The sequence below is a fragment of the Malaya genurostris genome, chromosome 3, assembly GCF_030247185.1.
Source record: "Malaya genurostris strain Urasoe2022 chromosome 3, Malgen_1.1, whole genome shotgun sequence".
In the NCBI taxonomy this organism is placed as follows: Eukaryota; Metazoa; Arthropoda; class Insecta; order Diptera; family Culicidae; genus Malaya; species Malaya genurostris.
In genome coordinates this window covers 181,953,502-181,977,780 of record NC_080572.1, presented here as the reverse complement: position 1 = coordinate 181,977,780, position 24,279 = coordinate 181,953,502, and the positions used below count along the sequence as shown (strand labels likewise).

Here is a 24,279-nt window from a genome sequence, read left to right as displayed (position 1 = left end):
GTATTTCCAAGATAATACGGCTACATATTATTGATCGTTGATTCGTCCGAGACCAGAAAAAAATATTTCACTTCAGCATAATTTCTTATATTGCAAACAATAAATAAACACAACGCCTTGTTCCTACATTCTAACAGAACTTGGCCTTCATTGAATGAATCTCTGTTTATTGAAATCTTAGTTTCATTCTGTTCGAGATTTCACGTGATCCGAGAGTGTATTTTTTTTGTTTCAATCGCTAAAACAGGGCATTTTTTATGAAGTGGCATTTGTTCTCAATCAATAATATTGCTCCATATCAACTTTGTGCCCTCGAAGTGTTACGAAATGCTTGTAGAGATTGTATTGAGCTATTTTCCAGATGAAAATAGGAGTTTATAGGAGCTTAAAGATCGTTGATGAATAAGAGGAATATCAGTAGCCATAAAAGACTTCTTTGCAGGTCATATTTAGTATTAAAAATATATTATATCTGTCGAAGATAGGACATCGAGAGAGATACGACTGCCTGAAATACGGCTGCCTACAGTTTATAAGTTTAAAGGCACACTCCTTAAGCTTCGACCCATGTCAGCATCAGCCAATCAGAACGCGTTCTGAGTACGAGAGCGAAATATTTTGTACAACCAATATCATCGATATATTTCAGAATAGGCCATTGCAATTGTCTCTTACGGAAATTTTGCGAAGAATCAAATATCTTCATACTTAAAAGTTTTCAAAAAAAACAGCAAATTTGTTGTACCTAGCTCACATTAGCAAATTAAAAAGAAAGTGTTTCAAGTTTAAAATATACAGTTTTGGAATAGTAGCTGTTTAATATAACTAATCTATACTTTAATGTAGATGCATCGTTCCAACTTCTAGTAGTGAAGAGGCGGAAAGCTTGCACAATTCAGAATCAATCACAATCACACTTCCGAATATCAGTTAGTTGATTAACTGATATTCGGAAGTAAGCCAGTTTTTTCGTATTTACGACTTTCAGTTATGTCTCTGACATTATTCACCCGCCTTTTTTTTCGTTCTGGAGTGAATCAGTGTTGCAACGTCGTGAAACCATCATCGAGAGTCACTGTAAAAAACATTATAATAATATTGACTTAGATTTAAACATTGGACAATTTGGAAGGATTCTTAGTATCAGTAGGATCCATAGTACTAGCTATGCAATGATTCTGTACACTAAGAATCGGCTGCGAAGTCTGTTGAAACAGAAAGTCCAAATTCTACAAAAGGAATGTACTGCCAAGACATTGCTTTTTACAATTTTGTAGAATTGAAAATTCCGGAGCAAGCTCTGGAAAAAAGGCATTGTTGAGAAACAAAATCTATCACGACAACCTACGGTTTTTTTTAAATTTTAAATCATTCATAATGTCACTAGTGATGATTTAAAATTTAAAAAACCGTAGATTTTCACGATACATTTTTTATTTCTCAACAATTATTGTGATACATAAAACTTTTTCCAATACTTGCACCGACATTTTCAGTTTTCCAAAATTACCCAATGTCTTAATCCAAGTCAATATCAGTCTACATCAATCTAGATGTTCCAAAAAATCTATTGATACCTAAATGAGTCAAATAAATACTGAAAATACCGCTCCGACTGATTTTGAGCCTTGGTGGTTGGTGTCATGTTTGGAGGAGGGGTTTGTTAGAAGGTTCAGAGATAAAGATAACTGGAAAATGCGTGAAATGCGAAAGACAGCAATGTTAAATATGGCACACCAAACGATTTCTGGCCGTTAGAAAGCTATGATGAAAATCCAAAAATGTAGAATTGAATGAAAGACAGATGGAAAACCACTAGTGTAGTTTTGCTCAAAAGAACCGAAAGATAATTAGTTTTGCATCGAATTGTGTTTAGCAATTCTGGTTTCGCAGAGAAAGGTCAACGATGGATGCCGTCAAGTCGATGATAGCCATAGCGGAATTTGATACTTCGGTTGTAATTGCTCGAAGCAGGATGGACAGCTTCTGAAAGCGCAAAACATTGAAGGTTGCATCTTAAGTCAGATGCCAAAGAGGTTGGGATAGTTCCACGAAAGGCAGGTTCATAGTCTTATTCCGAGAGTCATGAGCTGGGGCAGCAGGGACTATGTCTAAGGGCTCGATGAATTCTCTCCAGGCCACTTCTACGATCATATTTCCGAAACCGGAAGTGTCATCCAATAATAGCTTTCAAATGAGTCCAAGCTTGTTGGAATCGGTTCAGTCATCTCTGACAAAATTAAGTGATGAAAAAACTACGCGTTTTGTCGTTTCCGACATTTATACCATTATATCTGTCTGTGAATTCATTCTGTGACACACTTGGCAATCTCGAATGATAAGTTCCAGGGTAGAGGTTTCCGTGGCTCCGTTCGAAAGTCGTTTTTTTCTGCAATTCCATAACTTAAAGTTCCATAACTTAAAGTTCCATGACTTAAAGTTCCATAACTTAAAGAAAAGTTAAAATTTAAAAAAAAGCTCGACCCTTTTCATAAGACAGTCTAGATCAATTTTGGAAAAACAAAGTATGAAAAGTGGCTTTCCGTGATAAAGTCTATAAGTTTCTGTAAAATCTGAGAGAGTGCTGCCATTCCGAATACGATATAACGCAAAATTCGTCCGTTTAATTTTGCTTCCACATAGCCCAACTTGTTTCTCTTCGATGAGAAACCCTTCTATAAACGGGTTTTTCTTACCTGACCAAAGTCACATTAGTAGTGAACTGATTACTCATGCAGATTTTGACTTAAACCAATATCTTACAGTATTTCAAATAATAAACAATGCAATTAGTTCAACATTGAACTACCATAGAGTTAAATGGTTAGGATACAACTCTCACATCGAAAAAATATGATTCATAAAATTGTGCTGAAAAATCATTTGATTCAATGCACAATTCAAACAAATCTATCAGTTTCAGAAGTTCTAACTAAAATTAGTTCTCTTATCATCGACGACAATTTTCAACCGCTCATACGTTTGAAGCAAGTTCCTCGACGGAAACATCAACGTACTTTGTGATCCCACTATGAAATCCATAGCTAAATATTTACTAAAGAAAATTAAATAGATTAAATCGACTTAATCATTTTCGAAACGAAAATTTCGATTGAATAATATTCTAAACCTTTCTGGAATCTTTCTATGGTTCTAAAGAAACCTCAGAAACAAATTTCTTTAGTTTCGGAAAATCGTTTTTTTTTTTACATTTTCTTGTAGTTCAACATAGACTTGGACATGGATTCGCATCGGACCAGATCGGGTGTATGATGGTTTTGTGTGTGCCTTAATTTCCCAGTTGACTTCGAGAAAAATAAATTAAATGCGTTTTTCTCTAAACCAATTCTTCGAAGTCCGTAAACACGCTCCTGCAAAATCTACTGAACCGATTCCGATCAAACTTGGAACATACTTTCTTGGTATAAAATGCATCCCACCTACCTTTTTCAACATTTTTCCATTTTCATATTTTGGTAGTTTTTCACCTCAAAATTGGCGGAGAATTTAGCGTAAGATCGCGTTTTTTGCTTACATATGTCACGAACTGTTGAAAAATCAAAATAATAACTTGAGAACGATGGAGAGCCTTATTTTTCAATAATAATATATGGAAATTTAACTACATATTCTTTAAATGATGCTTTATAATGTAAAAAAAGTTTGAATAAATTTGTTTAATTCGTTTCTCCGTAAAAATGTTACAAAGAAGTGGTTTTTGATTGAAATTATCCCTTACTTCCCCCTTAACAACTTGAAGGCACCTGGCAATGGTAAAATTTGGAATAAATATGAATTCCGATGTTGCATTGGGACTCTTTGTTTAAATTGTTTTATACTTTAGTTTACTTCCCTAGGAGATGAAAAAAAAAACGCATAAGTAGTTCCTTTTTTAAAACCCTATAAAAACCCATCAGGAACATCCTGTTTTCGATCAGTTAATTTACTTTCTTCTGTCAGGAAACTTTTTGAAACAATTATAAGGCTTTATCGGGACAAAATCTGAACAGATTAAATTTTGAATAAAACAAATTTTCTATTAATTCAATCTATGATGCATTTTTTATTCATTAAATTGTGCCTTATTAGTCATTTTAAAATTAATTATAGTTACTTAATTAGATTGTTTGAAGAAATTGCGAACTTTTAAGTTTACTCCAGTCAGTAGGATCTGTGCTGACTTCTCTGCAACCGATTTAACTGTTTTCCCAAGATATTCGAATTCCTATTTCCATCTCATCCCTTCACCTCATTACTTTGAACATGAATAATATTTTAAAACCTACCTGAACCAAACTGTTAAATGTTTTAAAATGATTATAAAAGCTATTGTCACACTTTCCTATTGAAAGAAATGGTTTTAAGTTCTTCGGTTATCGTTTTTTTCATTTCAAATAAACTCACTTTTCAATTTAGGACACATTTTCGTCTCAAGATTTACAGTTCGTCCTGTTTCTGATTATCTACTAATCGATTCGTCTCAAAACATGATCACTTTTTCGCACAATTACACTACCATTGAATGCTGGATGACTTCATAATTAGTAATGTTCACTTGCTACTTGTTCAATTAACGATTTAATACTTCAAAAACTACCCGACAAACAATAAAAGTCTTTAAAAATATGAGATGAAAGTTTTTCACTTAGTTCACTTGATTGCGCTTTGTTTTCATCTCATTTGGTTTCGCAAAGTTACCAAGTTATCTCATAATGTTACAAAACAAAAATTGTTTTTCTTCTTCAAAATCTCATCAAAAAGTATGTTTTTTGGTATCCGTGACATTAGTTTAATTATATTATTGTTATTAATATTCCAATATAACTGTTTTGGCTTCGAATATTACCAGGAAGAGCATGTTAAATACTAATGAAATAAACATTGTGGCAAATCTAGTAGCACTGGTTTCATTCCGCTATACGTCAACATAACGCTGTGAAGTGTGTGTGTGTTTCATCGGCTGTGCACAGAGATGCCAGATATTTTCATAGAAAATATGTATTACGTTGCATAGAAACTTTATATATGGTCTATCTGTTTTCACTAATAAAATGATGTTAAATCTGTTTTCACTAATAAAATCTGTTAACATCATTTTATTAGTGAAAACAGATAGACCAGATATAGACTTTCTATGCAACGTAATACATATTCTATGAAAATATCTGGCTTCAAATAGTTCAAATTGGTTCCAAATTTTAATATAAATGTTTGTCAGTGCTCATAATCAATTATCTACATAAAAGATTTCTACTTTAACATGTGATTTGTCCGTTGATTAATAAACTTTTAAAGAATCACCGCAATCAAATACTAATAGATACTCAGAGAGAAAAGTCTAATTTTTTACTTCTTTCTTTCTATGAACCTGTACAAATCTGTATTAAATTTAGGAAATCTTTACAAAATCGGTACTTTGATTTAAACCAATATGCGAACGCAAAAATCTATACCATACATATAAATCTGTATAAATGGCATCTCTGGCTCTACACTTTGTTTTAAGAATCACTTGATAGGTCGAGACTCGGGACAGTGGCAGGTGGATTAACCTCTTCCGATACAACATGGATTCGCTCCATTCACTTTGTACCATTCCAAAACATATTTGGCTTAGTGACAAGTTGCCAAATCAGGTCAGAATAGTAAGGAACCGTCAAGGTAGTGTAGGAATGGTATCACAGCTGCATATTGCCTGCCAAACTAAGTACTTTTTTGGGAAATTTAATTATTTTCTTCGTCCTAAAATGCTCATCTACACCACCCATCACCACGCTGGAAATCTTTATCAAATATTCGCAATACAACTTTCGAGCCCGGGTTTTAGTCGTCACGTTCTGTTTATCTCTACGGTTCGGTACAGTACGTATCGGAAGATCTGGCCTTGCCACCTTTGTGTCCTTATTGTGGTTCCTGATCTCCGTTTTTATTCCGTTCTCAGTCTCCCTGGCTTTTGTCAAACGTGATTGAATAACGTTATGGACAGTGCTTACAGGAAAATGAAGCTTTTTTTGCAAGTTTACATACTGAGAGATCCGGATTTTCATTGCGTCCGCACACAATTGCTTTTCGCACTTGCTCTTCTTTTGACGCCATCTTCGATCTAAAAGCTTTTGGTATCTCCAAAAATTGATTCTACGCAATGAACAGACATACGTTCATCGGTTTGCGAAATATTTCACGCGTTGATGGAGTATTTCTAGAAGTATACGTATTTAGTGATGTCCAGATTTTGACGCGAAAAAGCCTTATTAGTAAGAATGATGTCTCATATAAATTAGAATTCTATCTTTTTTACCAGAGCAGTTTGTAGCAATTGAATCTCCTGGTTTTCATCTGCAGCTCATCTTTTAGAAACAGCAAAGGCATTCCACAGTTTTTGACACCTAGATTTAATAGCAAATATGTTCGACTGCCAGTTTCCAATTCATCCTAATTAATCGACTTAATTTTCAAATGTCTATCTCGCATAATTTAACTAAACTCACGATTGATTTTAATGGTATTTAGTTTCATGAGAAATGCATATCTGAAGAGGAAAATTAAATTCTTAAAATTTCCCTTGGGTGTACTCCAGTATTCGTGTGGCTCCAATTCTGCTCGAACCGACTCGGTGCCGTAAGCAACAATGGAAGATAGATCCTCGTTTTCGAATATGCACTATATAATAATAAATTCATTCATTCGCTGCCGTACCTCTCCGCACGACTTGACTTGGCGACGATGACAGTCGAGGAAAAGTTACTCAGCTAAACAACGGACAACGGGTGCAATCAGGCAGCAGGCAGGACGACGGACGAGGGTGGGCGGTCCGACAGTATTAGTGGAATGAGTGAAATTTTATTGCTTTTACTTTAGTCGGCTGCTCTCTATTGTCCAGAGAGGGGCGGTGCCCGTGTACCCTCTCTCCATCCCGCCGGCACTCCATCTCGAACGCACTCACTCATTTGAATGGGTTGTAACAACAGCGCCTTTGCTCTTCTTGCCTCGTTGGTCAGTGCAGTCGCATTTTCCTTTCGATCCCAAATTTCACCTATGTTCGGAGCCGGCGCGGCACTTGACGTACAACTGTTTCCGATCCAATCCATCCGTCCGTCCGACTGCCCGCAGCCTTGATTGACTCGTTTGTTTTGGACTGGGCGTACTGAATGCGGGTCTAACCACGTGGTAACAGAGTGTATAATGGACGTTTCGACATTGTGTTGCTAAAATGGTGTTTGCTGTAGATGCGAAATCCTGCGGGGCTTCAGAGTTAAGATATTGTCGTCCAAGCTGATAGATGGATGCGGGTTGTTAATTCGAATAGTATATTCTTAATGCAGTTTGTTTTATGAAATTTCTCGATCTCTCTCTTCCAAGCGTGCAATTATGGTATATGTGAAAGACGAACCAATGAAAATTGTCCTTCAGATATATGGTCGAACAAATTTGTTATCTAGTTGACCGAAGGAAAGCCGATAACCTAACTGATAAGCAAAACTATTAATCGGATGTCTTGCAGGAAATCCCATCGACGCGACGGCCCCTTTGTGGAAGTTTGCCTTGCGTATGGCATACCGTTCTTCGTCGGACAAAGAAAAAGACAGTTCTATTCAATGTGAAGAAAATTCCCCAAAGGAAGAGAGATAATCAACAATGGTGACGTGAATCTAACATCGGTTCATTTCTGGTAGCAGCTACCATCCGGGGTCAGAATTGTTATGTATTGGGAAGTAGGTAGACGTGGAATGACAAAGTAAATGGAAAAGAATCGGACAGTTTTCAATTCTTCGAATCGGAGCACAAATTAGAATGACACAATTTGAACATGATTGTGGAATCAGTTCGCTTGTGAAGATAACAACAAATGTACTTTTCGCAACTCTGCAGTGACTGTGATGTTGTTGTCTATCAATGAGATACATTAGAACTGTTGATATATCAGTATGTAGAACACCGTCACCGACTGTGAAATGATGCAACAATTTCAGTAATAACAACAGAAAAATTGCGTGTATGACGATGCGCTCTTTCTCATGTTACAGTAAACAATAGAATTTAATGATGATCATGAACTTAGCGAAGCACCTATCTCCAATAGTAATTTCCAAAAGGTGAATAAATTGTTGTTAATTTGGTGCGAAGGGTTTGAATTTTTGCCTTTTTCAGCCAAGGCCAAGCCAAGGACCGAGTAACATATATCATTCGAAAATTAATGTAACTTTTTCTTTTTAAACATGCAATAAAACACAAACGGTTCATCCGATTTCGAATTTTTTTTTTAATATTGAAGTACAATCCTTCCGGTAATTGTGGAATATAATTTCATTCAAATGGCTGCCTCGGCTGGCCTTGCAGTACGCCATACGGTCGGTCCAGTTTTTTAGTACATTTACGATTGTATGCAGCTTTATTTCAGCTATGGCTGAACGAATGTTGTCCTTCAAGGCTTGAATTATCTCTGGCTTGTCCACATAACACTTATCTTTGACAGCCCCCCAAAGATAATAGTCTAACGCCGTCAAATCTCAGCTCCGAGGCGGCCAAACTACATCCGAATTTCGACTGATAATTCGATCTTCGAAGACTGTACGCAGAAAATCGATCGTAGCGTTGGCTGTGTGGCACGGAGCGCCGCCTTGTTGGAACCAAATGGTGTCCAAGTCTTCCTGCTCAAGTAACGGGAAGAACCAATCACTAATCATGGCGCGGTAGCGCTCGCCAAAAAGAAAAATGGTCCAATGATGCCGCCAGACCACAATCCGCACCAAACCGTCATTCTCTTAGGATGCATCGGCTTCTCCATGATAACGTCCCCCAGATGCGACAATTTTGCTTATTAACATACCCGCCGAGATGAAAATGTACCTCATCCGAGAAGATGATTTTTTGGCATACATTTCGCAACATTACCATGATTTTCAAAGTAAAACTGCACTATTTTCACGCGTTCCCCAAGCGTATACACAACCATTTTCGTTCAGCGGAAGGATAAAACTAAGTTTCTGTCAAATCAGAAGTGACATTAAGATTACCAATGTCGAAATAACCGCTAGTTAAAAAAAAGTTAGATGGCGGACTCCGTAGAAGAATTCGGCGCTCTGCACGTCGAGCTAATCTATTAATAACTTCATCAATAATACCGCGTTGACGTTGCAACTGAGACAGCAATTTGTTTTCAACTGCCATAAACATAAACTACTGAAGCCTCTCCCGAAGGTAGGCATACAAGTTCTCACAGAGCAAAACGTGACATAGAGAACTACAAATCTCAGTGCTGAGCTGAGTAATTGCTTCTCTAACAATCGTAATAAAGAATGTTATAGACAGAATGAAAAATATCGCGTTATGCGAAAATATCAATTATAAGAGCAGTTTGGTTATAAATTAAATAACTAAATTGATCGTCTTAAACAACATGTACAAATTTGTCTTCCTTATATTAGTCAATTAAAAAATTTACGCGCCTTATTCTGGCACTGAATTTCACTTTAATGCTCGTTAATGCCAAACATTCTAGAAAACTTATATTTTGAGGAACACTGAGGTCTGAAATTACACGTTCCCAAAGACGATTATTGTCAAAAAAAAAATATTTTGAGTTTACACCAGATCTCGGCCTTTCATGCATTTCCAAGACATTTGACATCAAAAAATAATTTTCGATTTCGAATTAATTTTTTAATTTTTTTTTTAATTTTTCCAGGTCCCAAAGACGAGTCTTTAAAAAAAAAATATTTTTTGAAATTACACCAGATCTTACACGATTCATCCATTACACGAAGTTACACGGTTTTTTTACACAATATATAATCCTCGCGCAAGAAAAGATTTCAGTGCCACTGTAGTTATCTCATACTACCAAAAATTTTATCATGAATTGCTGAACATATTTCCAATGGTATAGTGAAAAAAATTATGTTTCTGCGTTAAGTACAACAGGAGATATCCACGATTATGTTCTACCCATTCTTTAACAGAGTAAATTTTAAAAAGACGCTCCATAATAAAGTAAGGCTTATTCACGTCAATAAATGAACCAACAAGGTTAAAATTACCGTAACTAATTAGCAACAAATTATCCGCTTGGTTTCGGTTCGATTTTAAGCTTATTTAGTAGGGCTAGAGCTCGTTAACTTCATATAAATTCAGCGAAGTTCTAAACAAAATTTGAGCAACGAATTCGAATTTACTGTAACTAATTAGCTACAAATTATTCACCTATTTGGGTTATCATTCGCGATAGGTGCTTCGCTAAGTTCATGTTCATGGTTTCAAGATAAATCTTTTTTTTTGCATTCAGAGCAAGCATTGATTTGTAGAAACTGTGGTTGTAAATTAGAATGAATTTTTACATATGAGTCAGGAATGATATGAAGATATATTACAATATTTGATAACCTTCGTTATAAAAATAAAAGCCTTATTCAATACCCCTAATGGTGTAATGATACTTTTCTCATATTACTTATATTTTCAAAAATAGCACTAGAAGATTGTCAAAGATTAATTTTAATTCATTCTGTTTCAATGATTCTGAGCAGTGTTTGGAGCTGTTATATCGAAATAAAACCGATTTTTTTCGTCTATATATAACAATGGACGAAACATGGCTCCATCACTTCACTCCGGAGTCCAATCGACAGTCAGCTGAGTGGACTGCACGTGATGAACCGAACCCAAAGCGTGGAAAGACTCAACAATCGGCCGGTAAGGTTATGGTCTGTATTTTGGGATTCGCATGGTATAATTTTCATCGACTACCTTGAAAAGGGAAAAACCATCAACAGTGACTATTATATAGCGTTATTAGAGCGTTTGAAGGACGAAATTTAAAAAAAACGGCCTCATTTGAAAAAGAAAAAAGTTTTGTTTCATCAAGACAATGCACCGTGTCACAAGTCGATGAAAACCATGCTGAAATTGAACGAATTGGGCTTCGAATTGCTCCCTCATCCACCGTATTCTCCAGATTTGGCCCCAGTGACTTTTTCCTGTTCTCAGACCTCAAGAGAATGCTCGCTGGTAAAAAATTTAGAAGCAACGAAGAGGTAATCGCTGAAACTGAGGCCTGTTTTGAGGCAAAGGACAAATCGTACTACAAAAATGCTATCGAAAAGTTGGAAGATCGCTATAATCGCTGTATCGCATCTGATGGCAATTATGTTGAATAATAAAAACGAATTTTGGCAAAAAAATGTGTGTTTCTATTAAACGATACGAACTTTTCAGCCGAACTGTTATATCCACTAACTGACAAGATCTGCTAACTGGATGAGTTTACTAGTAAGTTTTATAAAAATTTGCACTTCGTCTTGCTATCATTTGTGGAAAAATACTCATGAAATCGATTTTTTTTTTCATTTATCGCGTCGGATCTGGATCAAATTTTTGGAAACTTTTTACAGAATTTCAAAACCTTTTATGTGCATCTTAGCTTGTGAAAATCGGTTAAGAAATTCCCGAGAAAACTGAGTGCGTAATTTTCTCATAGATTCACACTTATTACCTTGTAACTCCGGAACCGGAAGTCGGATCAGGATGAAATTCAATTGCAGCCTATGGGATCATATGGGACCTTTCATTTGACATAATTTGCCACATACACACATACATACATACATACAGACATATACATACACATATAATTTGTGCTCTCGAAGAAACTGAGTCGAATGGGCCTCCGGGCCTTCGTTCAAAAGTCGGTTTTCACAGTGATTGCTTTGCTTTTATATATGAGAAAGGCAAAAAGAGAAGGTGGCCATTTTCTAATTATTGTACTTGTTATATAAAAACGCAGTGGAATAGTGTTAAATAGTGTTAACGAGCTTTAAGAAACACATCAACATATGACAACTGTGAATATTCGAACACATCTTTATTTTCATCTGTGGAACACATTTTTTTCTAATGCAAATTAAAAACTCAAGGAAAAATACACCTAGAAATGTGGTCAGGTTTTAAACACTCACAGCTTAGTATATTGTGTACCAATTATTAATATTAATTCATTATTTGATTGAAAATATTTCTACAATTCGATTTGAATGTATCAAGCCACGTATTTTCCATTATAAATGATTGAAATTTTGATTAGTAGCGAGCAGTGTCCTATTTTGTCTGCTAAAAATCTCCGGCATATCGGATTTCCCTGCCATAGACGACGGTTTTGAAGGAGTAAGCGATATATCAAAGGAAAAGCATCGCTCTGATTGGTCAATCGATGCAAAAGCGAAACTGTTGGAAGCACGCGAATCTATAAATAGAAGCGAAATTATAGCTAACGTTTCAGTCCTACGCGTAGCATGCTAGAGGTAGGTTGTTGCTAGACAGCAAGACAAAAAGTGCCATAAAACGATTTGAAGCTTTTAGAGCATACTGATCTTGTGTCATGCAAGCTCGGATGAAATTCCATGTAATATCGTTTCGCCTGAGAAATTGACATCTACCCCAGGGTAAATTTTGAGTGCTTATGATTAATTTCTAATTTATATAAGATAAACTCGATTGATAATGAGAGAAAGTTCATCGCTTCAACCGAAATCGTAGAATGGTAAAGAAACTTAACGCTATAAAAATAACTTCTTGCATACAAAACTTGAACACAAGCTTGGCGAAGAGAAGCTTTAATATCAAAATCGTATCGTAGGTATGTACAAAGATATAATTGCATACAATTGGTGTAATTTCGTCGGCTAAAAACAAACAATGTTCGGTGTTGGTTCCTAATCAAGATCAATCTAGGCAGACTCTCGTGCAATTGCGGATTCAAAAGTGAGACGATTGATTGAACTGTTTGATTGTAGATCATTAGAAATTTTGGTTGCCTTGTTCCACATCAATGGCTCGAACAACCCCATGGGGCTGATCCTTGTAGTTTTATTCGTTGGGCTTGGGCACGCTTTTATTATGATTTCAAATTTTAAGCTGCTTCAGTTAGTGAAACATTTTGAATGCAGTACAATAATTTAAACCATGGGAATGTGGGACAGTATGTAATCTAATATTGAAACATAGTAAATTGTTCTGTAAGTACGATTATACTGAGTGTTTTTCGGTAGCTTTTCCTGCTACTTTCCTGCTATGTGCTAAGACACAAAATATGAATAGGAGACATTAAAATCAACCTACCAAGTGAACAAAAAAAAGCTCAATTCGACATAATTAGCTATTATAAAACCAAACCATCCGAAACATGGTCGTGAACGATCTATAAGTGAAACCCGTGCGAATAAAGATGTAAGTAAGTTAACAACACTGATGTCGACAATTAACCTGACAGATGGACGATCTAAAAAGAAAAAAGTGAAGAAAACAAACATCGTGGCGGCGGTACATTCGAATCGTACATGAAACTAATTTCCATGCGCAACGTGAATGCTCTCGAATTGTGCGATGTGCGACGACGGTGGAGCGTGTGAATGTGTTTCTCTCGCACTCTGCCTCTGTTCCTGGTACCGTCGAACAAGGAAGAAACACTGACAACTCGGTCGGTTCGGATGAGTAGAAACTTTTCTGCCAGATGTCTCGCAAAATCGCAATGCTCTATTTATTAGCTTATTGGCTTCTTCGGTCGCTCTTGAGACCGTTCCGTCACATACGCATACACATACACACAGACACCCGTGTCAGGAGCTAGAGACGAAGAAAAGATGCTTCGACATCTAGACAAAGCGATCAGCATCAGCTTCTATGATCTGTGTTGTGACTGACAGCGTAGTGCTTCGAATCTTCGCTCGGGAAGAAGATGGCCTGTTTTGCTCCAGTTGATTTTTACAGCGGTAACCTATTCCTGCTGGTGATTCTATTAATGGTTTTAGAATACTTTCCGATTTGCTCTGATTCCTGATAACAAAACAATTCGAAATAATGTATATTCTGTGTTCAAGGTTCTCAGTTTTGCCGGACTAAAAATAGCTTTCCCCGAATGTCTATTCCTTGCTTTCCGTACACCAACGGGTAGATCACATTGTTTCGTGACGTGCAGGTTCGAGCTTGGCCAGTAACAATACAATGTTTTAGCATCGTCCGTATATAAAACGCACGACAAGTTGAACCAATGATAAGTGTGAGTAAATACGTCGTGATAAAGGTAAAAAAGAAAGAAAACTCACATCGCACATTTATTGCACATTCTTGCGGCTTGGATTTTTTTATAGCACATACTTGATTGGCCCTATCGAACGGAGTCTAGTGAACTAATGCAAACTGCCATTAAACCAGTACATACACAGTAAAATCAGTATTTAATTTTGCATGTGAACGTGCGTTAAGGTGTCCTTTATATTGAAATTTATAAAACAAAATCGATCATTTTAAATTTACTTTTCGATGAAATTTGACTTTTCTGGTTCGTAAATGAAGCTTAACAATACCTACAAATTGAAATATTTATTTCTTAAATAAAATAAAAGCCAAAGATTTTGAAGCACCCGGAACTCCGATATGTAGGTGTTCACGTAGTTCGCAAAGATAAACTCGTTCGGCTTGTCGGAATGTCCATCTGCGCGTCAATCAACTTGCAGACGCATAAAAGTGAATTAAGCTGCAATTAAAATCCCATATATATACAAAGTATACCGTAGCGTTCGCTTCTCCGGGTGGTTCAAACAGAAAAAAATGTGGCTTTTGTAATTGCCACAGTCACATACTATCGCTTCGTGAGCTCGTACATTTGACCAACAACGCACCAGCGCACAGTGGATTGGGACTGGCAGACAATTTTATCTCCTATGTGTTGCTGCGGTATTGGGCACATACAGCCAGCCAAGGTTGAAGCTTGATTACTGGGCTTTCCCGTGTTGATATCAACTTACATACTTTGACACTCGGTCGTACCACTTTTTTCTTTATTCAGAAAGAAAATGCATTCTGACCATTTTGTTTTATTTTTGGAAATGTATGTTTTTGATATCTGCTCGAATTGTTACTGTGAAAATGGCTTATTTTTTTATTAAACACTAAATATCACTCTCTTTAACAATACTTTCAAAAATATACTCGAAAGCGCGTGACAAAAAGCTTTAAAAAAAAAAGCTAGCGACGAAATTCCGAACTGCTTTGCTTACTGTCATTTCATAAACGCCTTGAGCCTTGACCACAGTAGGTAGTGGCAGTGTATCATCATTTGTGCTGTGTATGTGTGTGTATGTTTTGTTGCTTCCACAGAGCTACCAAAACTTTCACCAATGTCGGATGCCGTCAAATGTAAAACAAATCAACGAGAATGCATTGCATTGCTTGCAAAGGACATGTACGTTCGTTCGTTCGGTAACGTTTCGCTCAATGTGCGAATGAATGAAATAGCAATTTTGGGGAAGCACGAAAACAGAGTGCCCCGTAGAAATTCGCCATCGCACAGAGAAATTGCATCAACGTGGATCATCACTAGCAGATGAGTCCGGTAGGTATTGGGTTGTACAACCCAAAACTGGTTTTCCAGTCATTAGGATCTGTGCAGACTTCTCTGCTACCGATTTAGCTGTTATTTTCCTATATGGTCGAAATTTTTCTATAGTGGTCGCCAGTTGTTAGTTGTTCGCTTTGTACCATTCCAAAACATCTTTGGCTTAGTGACAAGATACAAAATCAGGCCAGAATAGTGAGGGAGCGTCAAGGCTGCGTAGGAATGGTAACAATCGCTTCTTACATTTGATTTACTTGTTGATCGCAGTACTATGACGAGCATCTGAATGGCGAAGCACAAGATACAGAGAACGGCACAGGAATCAATGTGGGTGCACGCTCAGCCGACGACAGATTCCCAGCACCTATTCTGTGGGAGATAAGTGAGGAGATCGGCAAGCTGAGGAGCAACAAAGCCGCGAGCTATGACCAGTTTCCAGGCGAGCTGCTCAAACATGGAGGAGAGGCACTGACTAGAGCGCTGAACTGGATGATTTCTAAAATTTGAGAGGAGGAGATTCTACCGCAGGAATGGATGAATGGAGTGGTATGTTCCGTCTACAAAAAGGGCGATAAGGGGCTGTCCATAAAAGACGTCACGCTTTTTGACGATTTTTGACTCCCCCTCCCCCCTTTGTCACAAATTGTCACAGAAGTAAAGACCCCCCACCACCCCTATGTCACATGTCACGAATTCAAAATAAATAAAATTCATCTCAATACATTCTCAATGTGTATGACAAACCATACAAATATGAGAGAAAAATCGATTTATTACACGCTGTCATTAGATTAAAAATATCCCTAAAATTACAAAATCATCGAAAATATTTTATTAATATCAATTATATAAATTAACAAAAGTATTTGGTTGGAATTGATGAAACATTTGAATCATCTGTTTTAATCCTCCTAGGTGTACACAGATATATTATTGTTTTAGGTAAAGAATAATATTTCCTTAGTGTAGCATACAGGGCTGAGAAAATATAGATCAAAACTTCATCAAAACGAGATCACTGCCGAAGAATCTTCTCATGATCAGTTGATCAGTGAATTTTAAATCACATCGATCAATATCGGTACTGATCTTCCGTCACACAATGGGTAGTGATTTTGAGCTATAATGATTCTTGATTTATGTAAGTTCAATCATTGGATGATTCGATAAGCTTTGATGTTGGTGAAGGAAAATCACATATGATCAAGATAAGACACGACATGATCTACGTCTGAAATCGTTGATCTCCCGCCCTTTTTCAAATGGAGTACAATTGATTAAACTGCATCAGAATCAGATAAGAGAAATTCTTATGATATACTATTATTAATGCTAGAAAATCAAATTACTGAAAAAATTGTCAGTGCATAATTTAAGTTAAACCGTTTGAAGGCATATTTTTCTTTTTCACTCATATTAGGAAAAATTTATTAACTTTGCTGCTAATTTACTCGCTCCTCCGTGCACTGTTGCTGATCACAACAGAAATGATTTCCTGCATCATTCATTTCCGAATTTACAAGAAGAAGTTTTTACATCAACAAATACACGTTTTCCTATAGAATGTAAACGTTTATTGTGGAGATTCTTTCAGGAAATAGGGCAAAGTAGTAATATAATTAAGTATTTAAAAAATGCGCTCATTGAAAATATTGGACGTCACATTCCAAAAACCTCCCCCCCTTCCCTCTGTCACAAAAGGTCACATTTTGTGAAACACCCCCCTCCCCTTTGCGGCGTGACGTCTTTTATGGACAGCCCCTAAGCTAGATTGTTGCAATTGCCGCACAATCACATTACTGAACACCGCCTACAAGGTGCTCTCACAAATCCTTAGTCGTCGTCTATCACCAATAGCTAAGGAATTCGTAGGGCCGTACCAAGCGGTATTTACTGGAGCCCGCGCCACTACGGATCACATATTCGCGATAAGACAAGCACTCCAGAAGTGTCGTGAATACAACGTACCCACGCATCACCTATTCATTGACTTTAAAGTGGCATACGACACAATCGATCGAGAACAGCTATGGCAGATAATGCATGAATACGGTTTCCCGGATAAACTGACGCGATTGGTCAAAGCAACGATGGATAGAGTGATGTGCTACGTCCGAGTATCTGGGACGCTCTCGAGTCCCTTTGAGTCTCGGAGAGGGCTTCGGCAAGGTGATGGACTCTCTTGTATCTTGTTCAATATTGCCTTGGAAGATGTGATTCGAAGAGCGAAGATCGACACGAGTGGCACGATCTTCCGAAAGTCCGTACAACTTTTTGGCTTCGCTGACGATATTGATATTGTGACACGTAACCTTGAGAAGATGACGGAAACCTACATCGGACTGAAAGCTGAAGCTAGGCGTATCGGACTGGCCATAAATGCGTCGAAAACCAAATACATGAGAGGAAGAGGCTCTAGAGAAGAAACACTACGCCTCCCACCACGAATATTGATAGACGGTGACGATATAGAGGTGGTTGACGAGTTCGTGTATTTGGGCTCACTGGTGACCGCCGATAATGACACCAGCAGAGAAAATCAAATACGTATTTTGGCACGGAATCGTGCGTTCTTTGGACTCAGAAAAACCGTTCGATCGAGAAAAATACGCCACCGCACGAAATTTACCATCTACAAAACGCTTATTAGACAGGTTGTTCTCTATGGCCACGAGACCTGGACTATGTTGGCAGAGGACCAACGCGCCCTCAGTGTTTTCGAAAGAAAGGTACTGAGGACCATCTATGGCGGAGTGCAGATGGAAGACGGAACGTGGAGACGGCGTATGAATCACGAATTGCAACAGCTGCTAGGAGAACCACCTATTGTACGGACAGCTAAAATCGGACGTCTACGATGGGCTGGGCATGTCATAAGGATGTCAGACGACAGCCCAGTGAAAATGGTTCTTGCATCTAATCCGACTGGTACAAGAAGAAGAGGAGCGCAGCGATCAAGTGAAGGGTGATCTCAGAAGCATCCGTACCTTGAGTGGCTGGCAACGAGCAGCCATGGACCGGGTTATGTGGAGACGTATGCTTGATACAGCGAAGGACACCCCAGGACTATAGCTGTTAGGTAAGATAAGTAACAGTACATACCGAAAGATCTGGTCTCTTCTGCAATGTTTGCTTAATCTTCTTGTCCTTCTGGTGGTTCCTGAGATCCGTTTTTGTTCCACTCCCAGACTTCCTGGTTGTTGTCGAGTGGTGTATCGAAATATTATAGACCGTTATGAACAGTGCTTGCAGGAAGATCAACTTTTATTGCAACAGATCACGGATTTTCATTGCGACCGCGCACAATTGCTTTTCGCACTTGCTCTTCTTTTGATGCCATCTTCGATCTGAAAGCTTGTGTAGTTGTCATCAAAAATTAATTTCACGCTATGAACAGACATACGTTCATCAGTCTGCGAAATATTTCCAGATTTTGTCGCGAACAAACCTTACCTTTTTTTTATTTTACGTTTCGTCTTAGACTCATCAGTGCGTAGCAGTTTATGTTGAACTGCTACCTCCGACCTGACGGTTCAACATAAACCGCTAGGCAGACGTAAAGTTAATGCTATTTGCAAAACACTTCTTTGATATTAGAACTAAGCGTAATATCAAAACTGACGACCTTACCTTCTATTTGTGAAAATCGGTTGAACCATCTCGGAGAAAAGTGAGTTTCGGTTTGGAGATTTTGATTCCTATTTCCGGTACTTCCGGAACTACATTTCGGAAACCGATATAATTGAAGTCGGTTCGTATGGCCAGCGACGTACATGACCTTTACTTTGGAACAGTTTTGAGCCCAATTTAGATGATTTTTTTCGTTTTTTGTTTCGAATGTCAAGCCGTCGTATAGAACACGGATACGACAGCTTGCATTTTAAACACTCATCACACTGTAATTCCGAAACTGGAAATCAGACCCGGACCAGGTTAAGAAATTTCGTAAAAGATCGTATGATCTTTCATTCGAATTTAAATTTGAGAAAATCGGTTGAGCCGTTCTGACCACTATTTCCGGTACTTCCTGAACCGGATCCTGGGGACCGATGAGAGTTTGTGTGGTTGTCAACTTGCTAGATTTGAGAACTAAAGGAAGTTATGTACTTTTTTCGAAAAATTAGTTCATGTGTGTATATGTGAAGCCAACATCAGTTTAAGGCATTACCAATGTATGCGGTAGACTTACAGTAAATCCGAGTTTGATCATCATATAGCTTTCGCATAAATGCTGTTAAGAAGGCAAAAATGGGTTTTGAAGACCCGGTGCCTTCCAGCAAGAACATCCGGCCATATAATAAAGAGTTTCGCTATACCCGCTTAAACCCGCCTGATACTTTGTTTGTTAGAAGGGTGCGTGTTACCTTTCAGACCTTTCAGAACTTTAGGGAGAAACACAAAGCTTCCCCCACGTGACTCAGGTTGGCAATCCACTCCATCATCCAGTCATTCACTTGTAAGGTACCCTGATGCACTCCCTATCCCTCCCCATTGTCGATATAATTGAGCATAATACAATATAATATAATATAATATAAGACCATAACATATGAAATAATATGATACAATATATAACAGTTATTGTCGCAGTGTAAGTTATGCTTTTCTTTCGTCGCAGTACTGCAAGAATTTCTGTATTAATAATAATGATAATAATGATAATAATAATAATAATAATAATTATATATAATGCAATATAAGTCAATTAAATATATAATACATAATGTAAAAAACAATATAATTATATGTTGCTTTATACTATGATAAATATTGCACTTTGGTTTTAACTTATAAGCCATTTCGCACCCTCTCATTCTGCTACTACCGCAGAAGGCGATAGCACCCAGTCGACGTCGTTCTATTGACCAAATGTCATCATAGACACACGGGGAGGCATGAGATAGGAACTTGTGAGGACTTAGTTTGGCGACCCCCTCAACACATTGCAATGATTGTGACATAACGGATACGGATGTCCCCTGATCTGTGGAAGAAATTAAATATGCTAATCAAATCACCCATGATGATTAACTCAATACTTCTATTTCCCCTGTCCTTTGGCTCAGAAGGGGAAGTGTAATGATGTTCTCTTTGTTACCTCTGGGAGCCGCAAACAACGTGGACGACATCCAAAGTCTGCACACCCAGTAGTTTGATTGCATGTTAAGTGTAACTCTCTCTTATATTGCATTGTAGAATGCTTGGTACCTTTCTCTGACATTCGTTACTTTCACTCCTAAGTACCTCACTAATGTTACACTTACTCATCAATCATCATTGGGGATCACTACGGGGATGTAAAAAAAATACAAAAAAATTAAATCGACAAAGATCGAACCAATCAAAGCAGAGTAGAAAAGTTAGTGTTGCAATAATCGTATGTACCGCTTCATACATAAAAGACTAACACATGGGTTGAAAAGTTCCGGGCCTAACAAAGAGAACACGATTTTTGTTGGTTCAAAATTAACTTTATTCATCAACGTAAGCTCCATCAAGAGCAACGCAATCATTCCAGCACAATTTCAATACCACTTTTGTAGAACGATTTATCTTTTGCCTAAAAATAGTCTGGCGAATATGGTGGATGTGGGAACAATTCGAAATTCAATTCATGTAGTTTTGCAATTTTTTTTTATTGGCTTGTGACACGGTGCGGTGTCTTGATGAAACAAAATCTTTTTTCTTTGCCATATGCGGTCGTTTCTTTGCAATTTCAGTTTCCAAATGCTCCAATAACGGTATATAATATTCGCTATTAATGGTATTTCCTTTCTCGAGATTATCGATATTACACCACGTACATCCCAAAAATACCGAAGCCATAACCTTTCCAACCGATTGTTGTGCTTTCGGGCGTTTTGGACGAGGTTCACCAGTTGACGATTGTTTTGATTCCGGAGTGAAATGATGAATCCATGTTTCACCCATTGTCACATATCGACGCAAAAATTCCGGTTTGTTACGTTTAAACATGGCCAAACACTGCTCAGAATCATCAACACGTTCTCGTTTTTGGTCAACAGTTAGCGGCACCCACGTTGCTCATGCAATATGAAGCCAACATGTTCTTTTGATGTCTTTACGATGTCAGCTAACTCATGGAACTTCACTTTTCGATCATTCAAAACGATGTTTATTATTTTATGTTTTCTAGTGTTACCGCCTCATTTGGACGTCCACTGCGTTCTACATCATCGGTGTCTCTGACGACCACGTTTGAAGTCAGCAAACCAACGTTTTAGCGGAGTCTCCATAACACTTTTCAAGCCATTGCTTCGCTTGAAAGGTATTTTTTTTCATCAAGAAGCAGTGTACAATTAAAACCCGAAATTGTTTTTGATCCTTTGTTCTGAAAATAACAAAAGTACCGTCATTCTTAGCACAATAACTCACAAATCATGAAATTTTAACAGCTGTCTTCTGAAGGTTAGTATTAACTGAAAAACGTGTTTAATCCACCTAGCAGTGAGATGATACCTTTTTTTTATCAATCCGCATGTGTTTTTTGCATGAATATTCTTCGGTGTTAAAGTTTCATGACATTTTTTTAATGACCGTCGTTTTAAGCGACAATTTGAGATTTTAATCACTCAATACTCTGTAATGTCGAAACTGCAAATCGGATCGAATTTGAATTTAAAAGTGTGATAATCGATTGAACATGCCATGATATGTAAGTTCCACTTTAGAGTTTACGGTAATTTAAGGTACTTCCAGAGCCGGTATTCAGGAACCAGCATAACCCAAACCTATTCGTATGGCCATGTGACGAATAAATTACAACAGTTTTGAGTCCAACTTTGAAGCTTTTCGGGATTGTCATCTTCTATATCGGTTTGAATTTTAAAAATTCATCATCATGTAATTCGAGAACCGGAAGTCATAATTGGGTAAAATAATTAATTTTTGCATGTATGTATAAAATTAATTAATTTTTTTATATAAGTTTGTTTAAGTTTGAATTTTTGTTTCTGAAATTTGATTAGGCTTTTTTTGAGAAAACGATTGAGTTTTGAGAAACGATTCGATACTGGAACCGGAATTCGAAATTCGGTGTAGCCGAAGTCAGACAAATTCACCTGAGTAGCTGTATAGTTTACATTTGTTTCAAAATATTTGAAAATCAGTGAAGACATCTTTGAGAAATCATAGCACGAATTAAATTTTTAGGTGCCTTCTGAATCGACAACTGAATACCACTAAAACTGAAAAAAGTTAATTTTTTTATCGACTATCCAAATCTGCTTACCCGATAAACCTGATTAATTTATGTGGAATAGACATTTTCATACCAATCACCCTGTATCCCCGAAACCGGAAGTTAGATCTGACTGAAGAGCAAAATGTTTTATAGAATCTTGAAACTTTTCATTTGAATCTTAGATGATTCTTAGATTTCATTTGAATCTTAGATCGGTTCAGCCGAATCAGTTCAGAGAAGAATGAGTTACACAATTTTGATTTCGTTTCACATATCGTCCTGTAGTTCCGGAACCAAACATAATGCAGGAACTTTGTTTGGGAGCATACGACTTTTCGTATGAATCTGAATTTGTAGAAAAGAAATTTTCCGAGAAAATTGAGTGAAATTATTTGTCACACACGCATTTGCTGATCTCGACGAACTGATTCGAATGGTATATGGATGTTATGTTCTTCCAGCATTTATTGCTGTAAGTAGTTTAAAACAATATAATTAAAAAAAATTCTGCCATCATCTGGTTTATATATGTCATATTCGAACGATTATGTTGCCAAAAACGAACCGTGCTAAAATCGGTCCGAGGCTAAATGTCATGAAAAAGGATGCTGTACACTGTCTTTTTGGTACTTAGAAACAATTGTATGTAACAGTATAAAAAATCGTGTTTTCCGTTGCTCCCAAACATTTCTTTGTCATACAGCGCTCAAAACTTCTGCTGCTGGAATAGGGGGAAAAATCGTTTACACAAAAATTTCGATATCTCCGTTAAAAATCGACGGATTTTAACAATCTATGGCTTGTTGGATAGCTATTATCGTGCGGAATCTAAGTCTGAAAACATATTCTGTTTTCAAGGTCAATTGTGACAGATACTGTAAAAAAACTGAAAATTTTGACATTAAACTTCGTATAACTCAAAAAGTAAACATCCGATCTCAAAACCATTCAATAGCGTTTTGGGTGACGAGGAGACCTTTCATTTGCGACTAGTTTGATCAAAATCGGTCCAGCCATCTCTGAGATCTCGACCTCTTAGTTGACAACACACATACAGACACACACACACATACAGACACACACACATACACACACACACAGACATTTGCTCAGTTCGTCGAGCTGAATCGATTGGAGTATGACATTCGGCTCTCCGGGCCTCGGAAAATTTTTCGAAAGTTTGAGCGAATTCTATACCAATTTTTTATACATATAAAAAAAGGTAAAAAGGTGACTGCAATAAAACTAGCGCTATCTATGTGTTAGACCCGGCACTTTTCAGCCCATGTGTTAACTTCATTGCAGTGACCAACTGCTTCCCCTGAACCTTTAGAACTTTTTTTGCAATTAGTTGTATGTTATATCAAATCATATCCCCTTGAATCACTGCAGTGATGCAAATGATGTGATGAAAATTGGTTCCTTCGTATCCGTATGGTACAATCGGACAATCGGATCGATTGCGGGTTACAAATTGGGTGTTATCTCAATCAGTATAATTAATAATAATTAAGTAAACGAACCCTTATCCAGCTGTGTTCCATCTATTGAACCCGGTGACGAGAGTGGGTTTTTTATGAACTTGGAATGCTTCCTTCGATGGAACGCAAGTGGTTCACGAATTTTCACTTCAATTCGACAATGGTGTTGTGTTTTGAAACTACAATAGGGAGAGATGCGGATTGTTAAT

General features: G+C 37.3%; 1 protein-coding gene across 4 annotated transcripts in view; it reads left to right on the top strand.

Moving 5' to 3' along the window:
* LOC131438753 (la-related protein Larp4B) overlaps nt 1-24,279 on the top strand; it is an 80,943-nt gene that overhangs the window by 22,632 nt on the left and 34,032 nt on the right. The window lies entirely within an intron of this gene.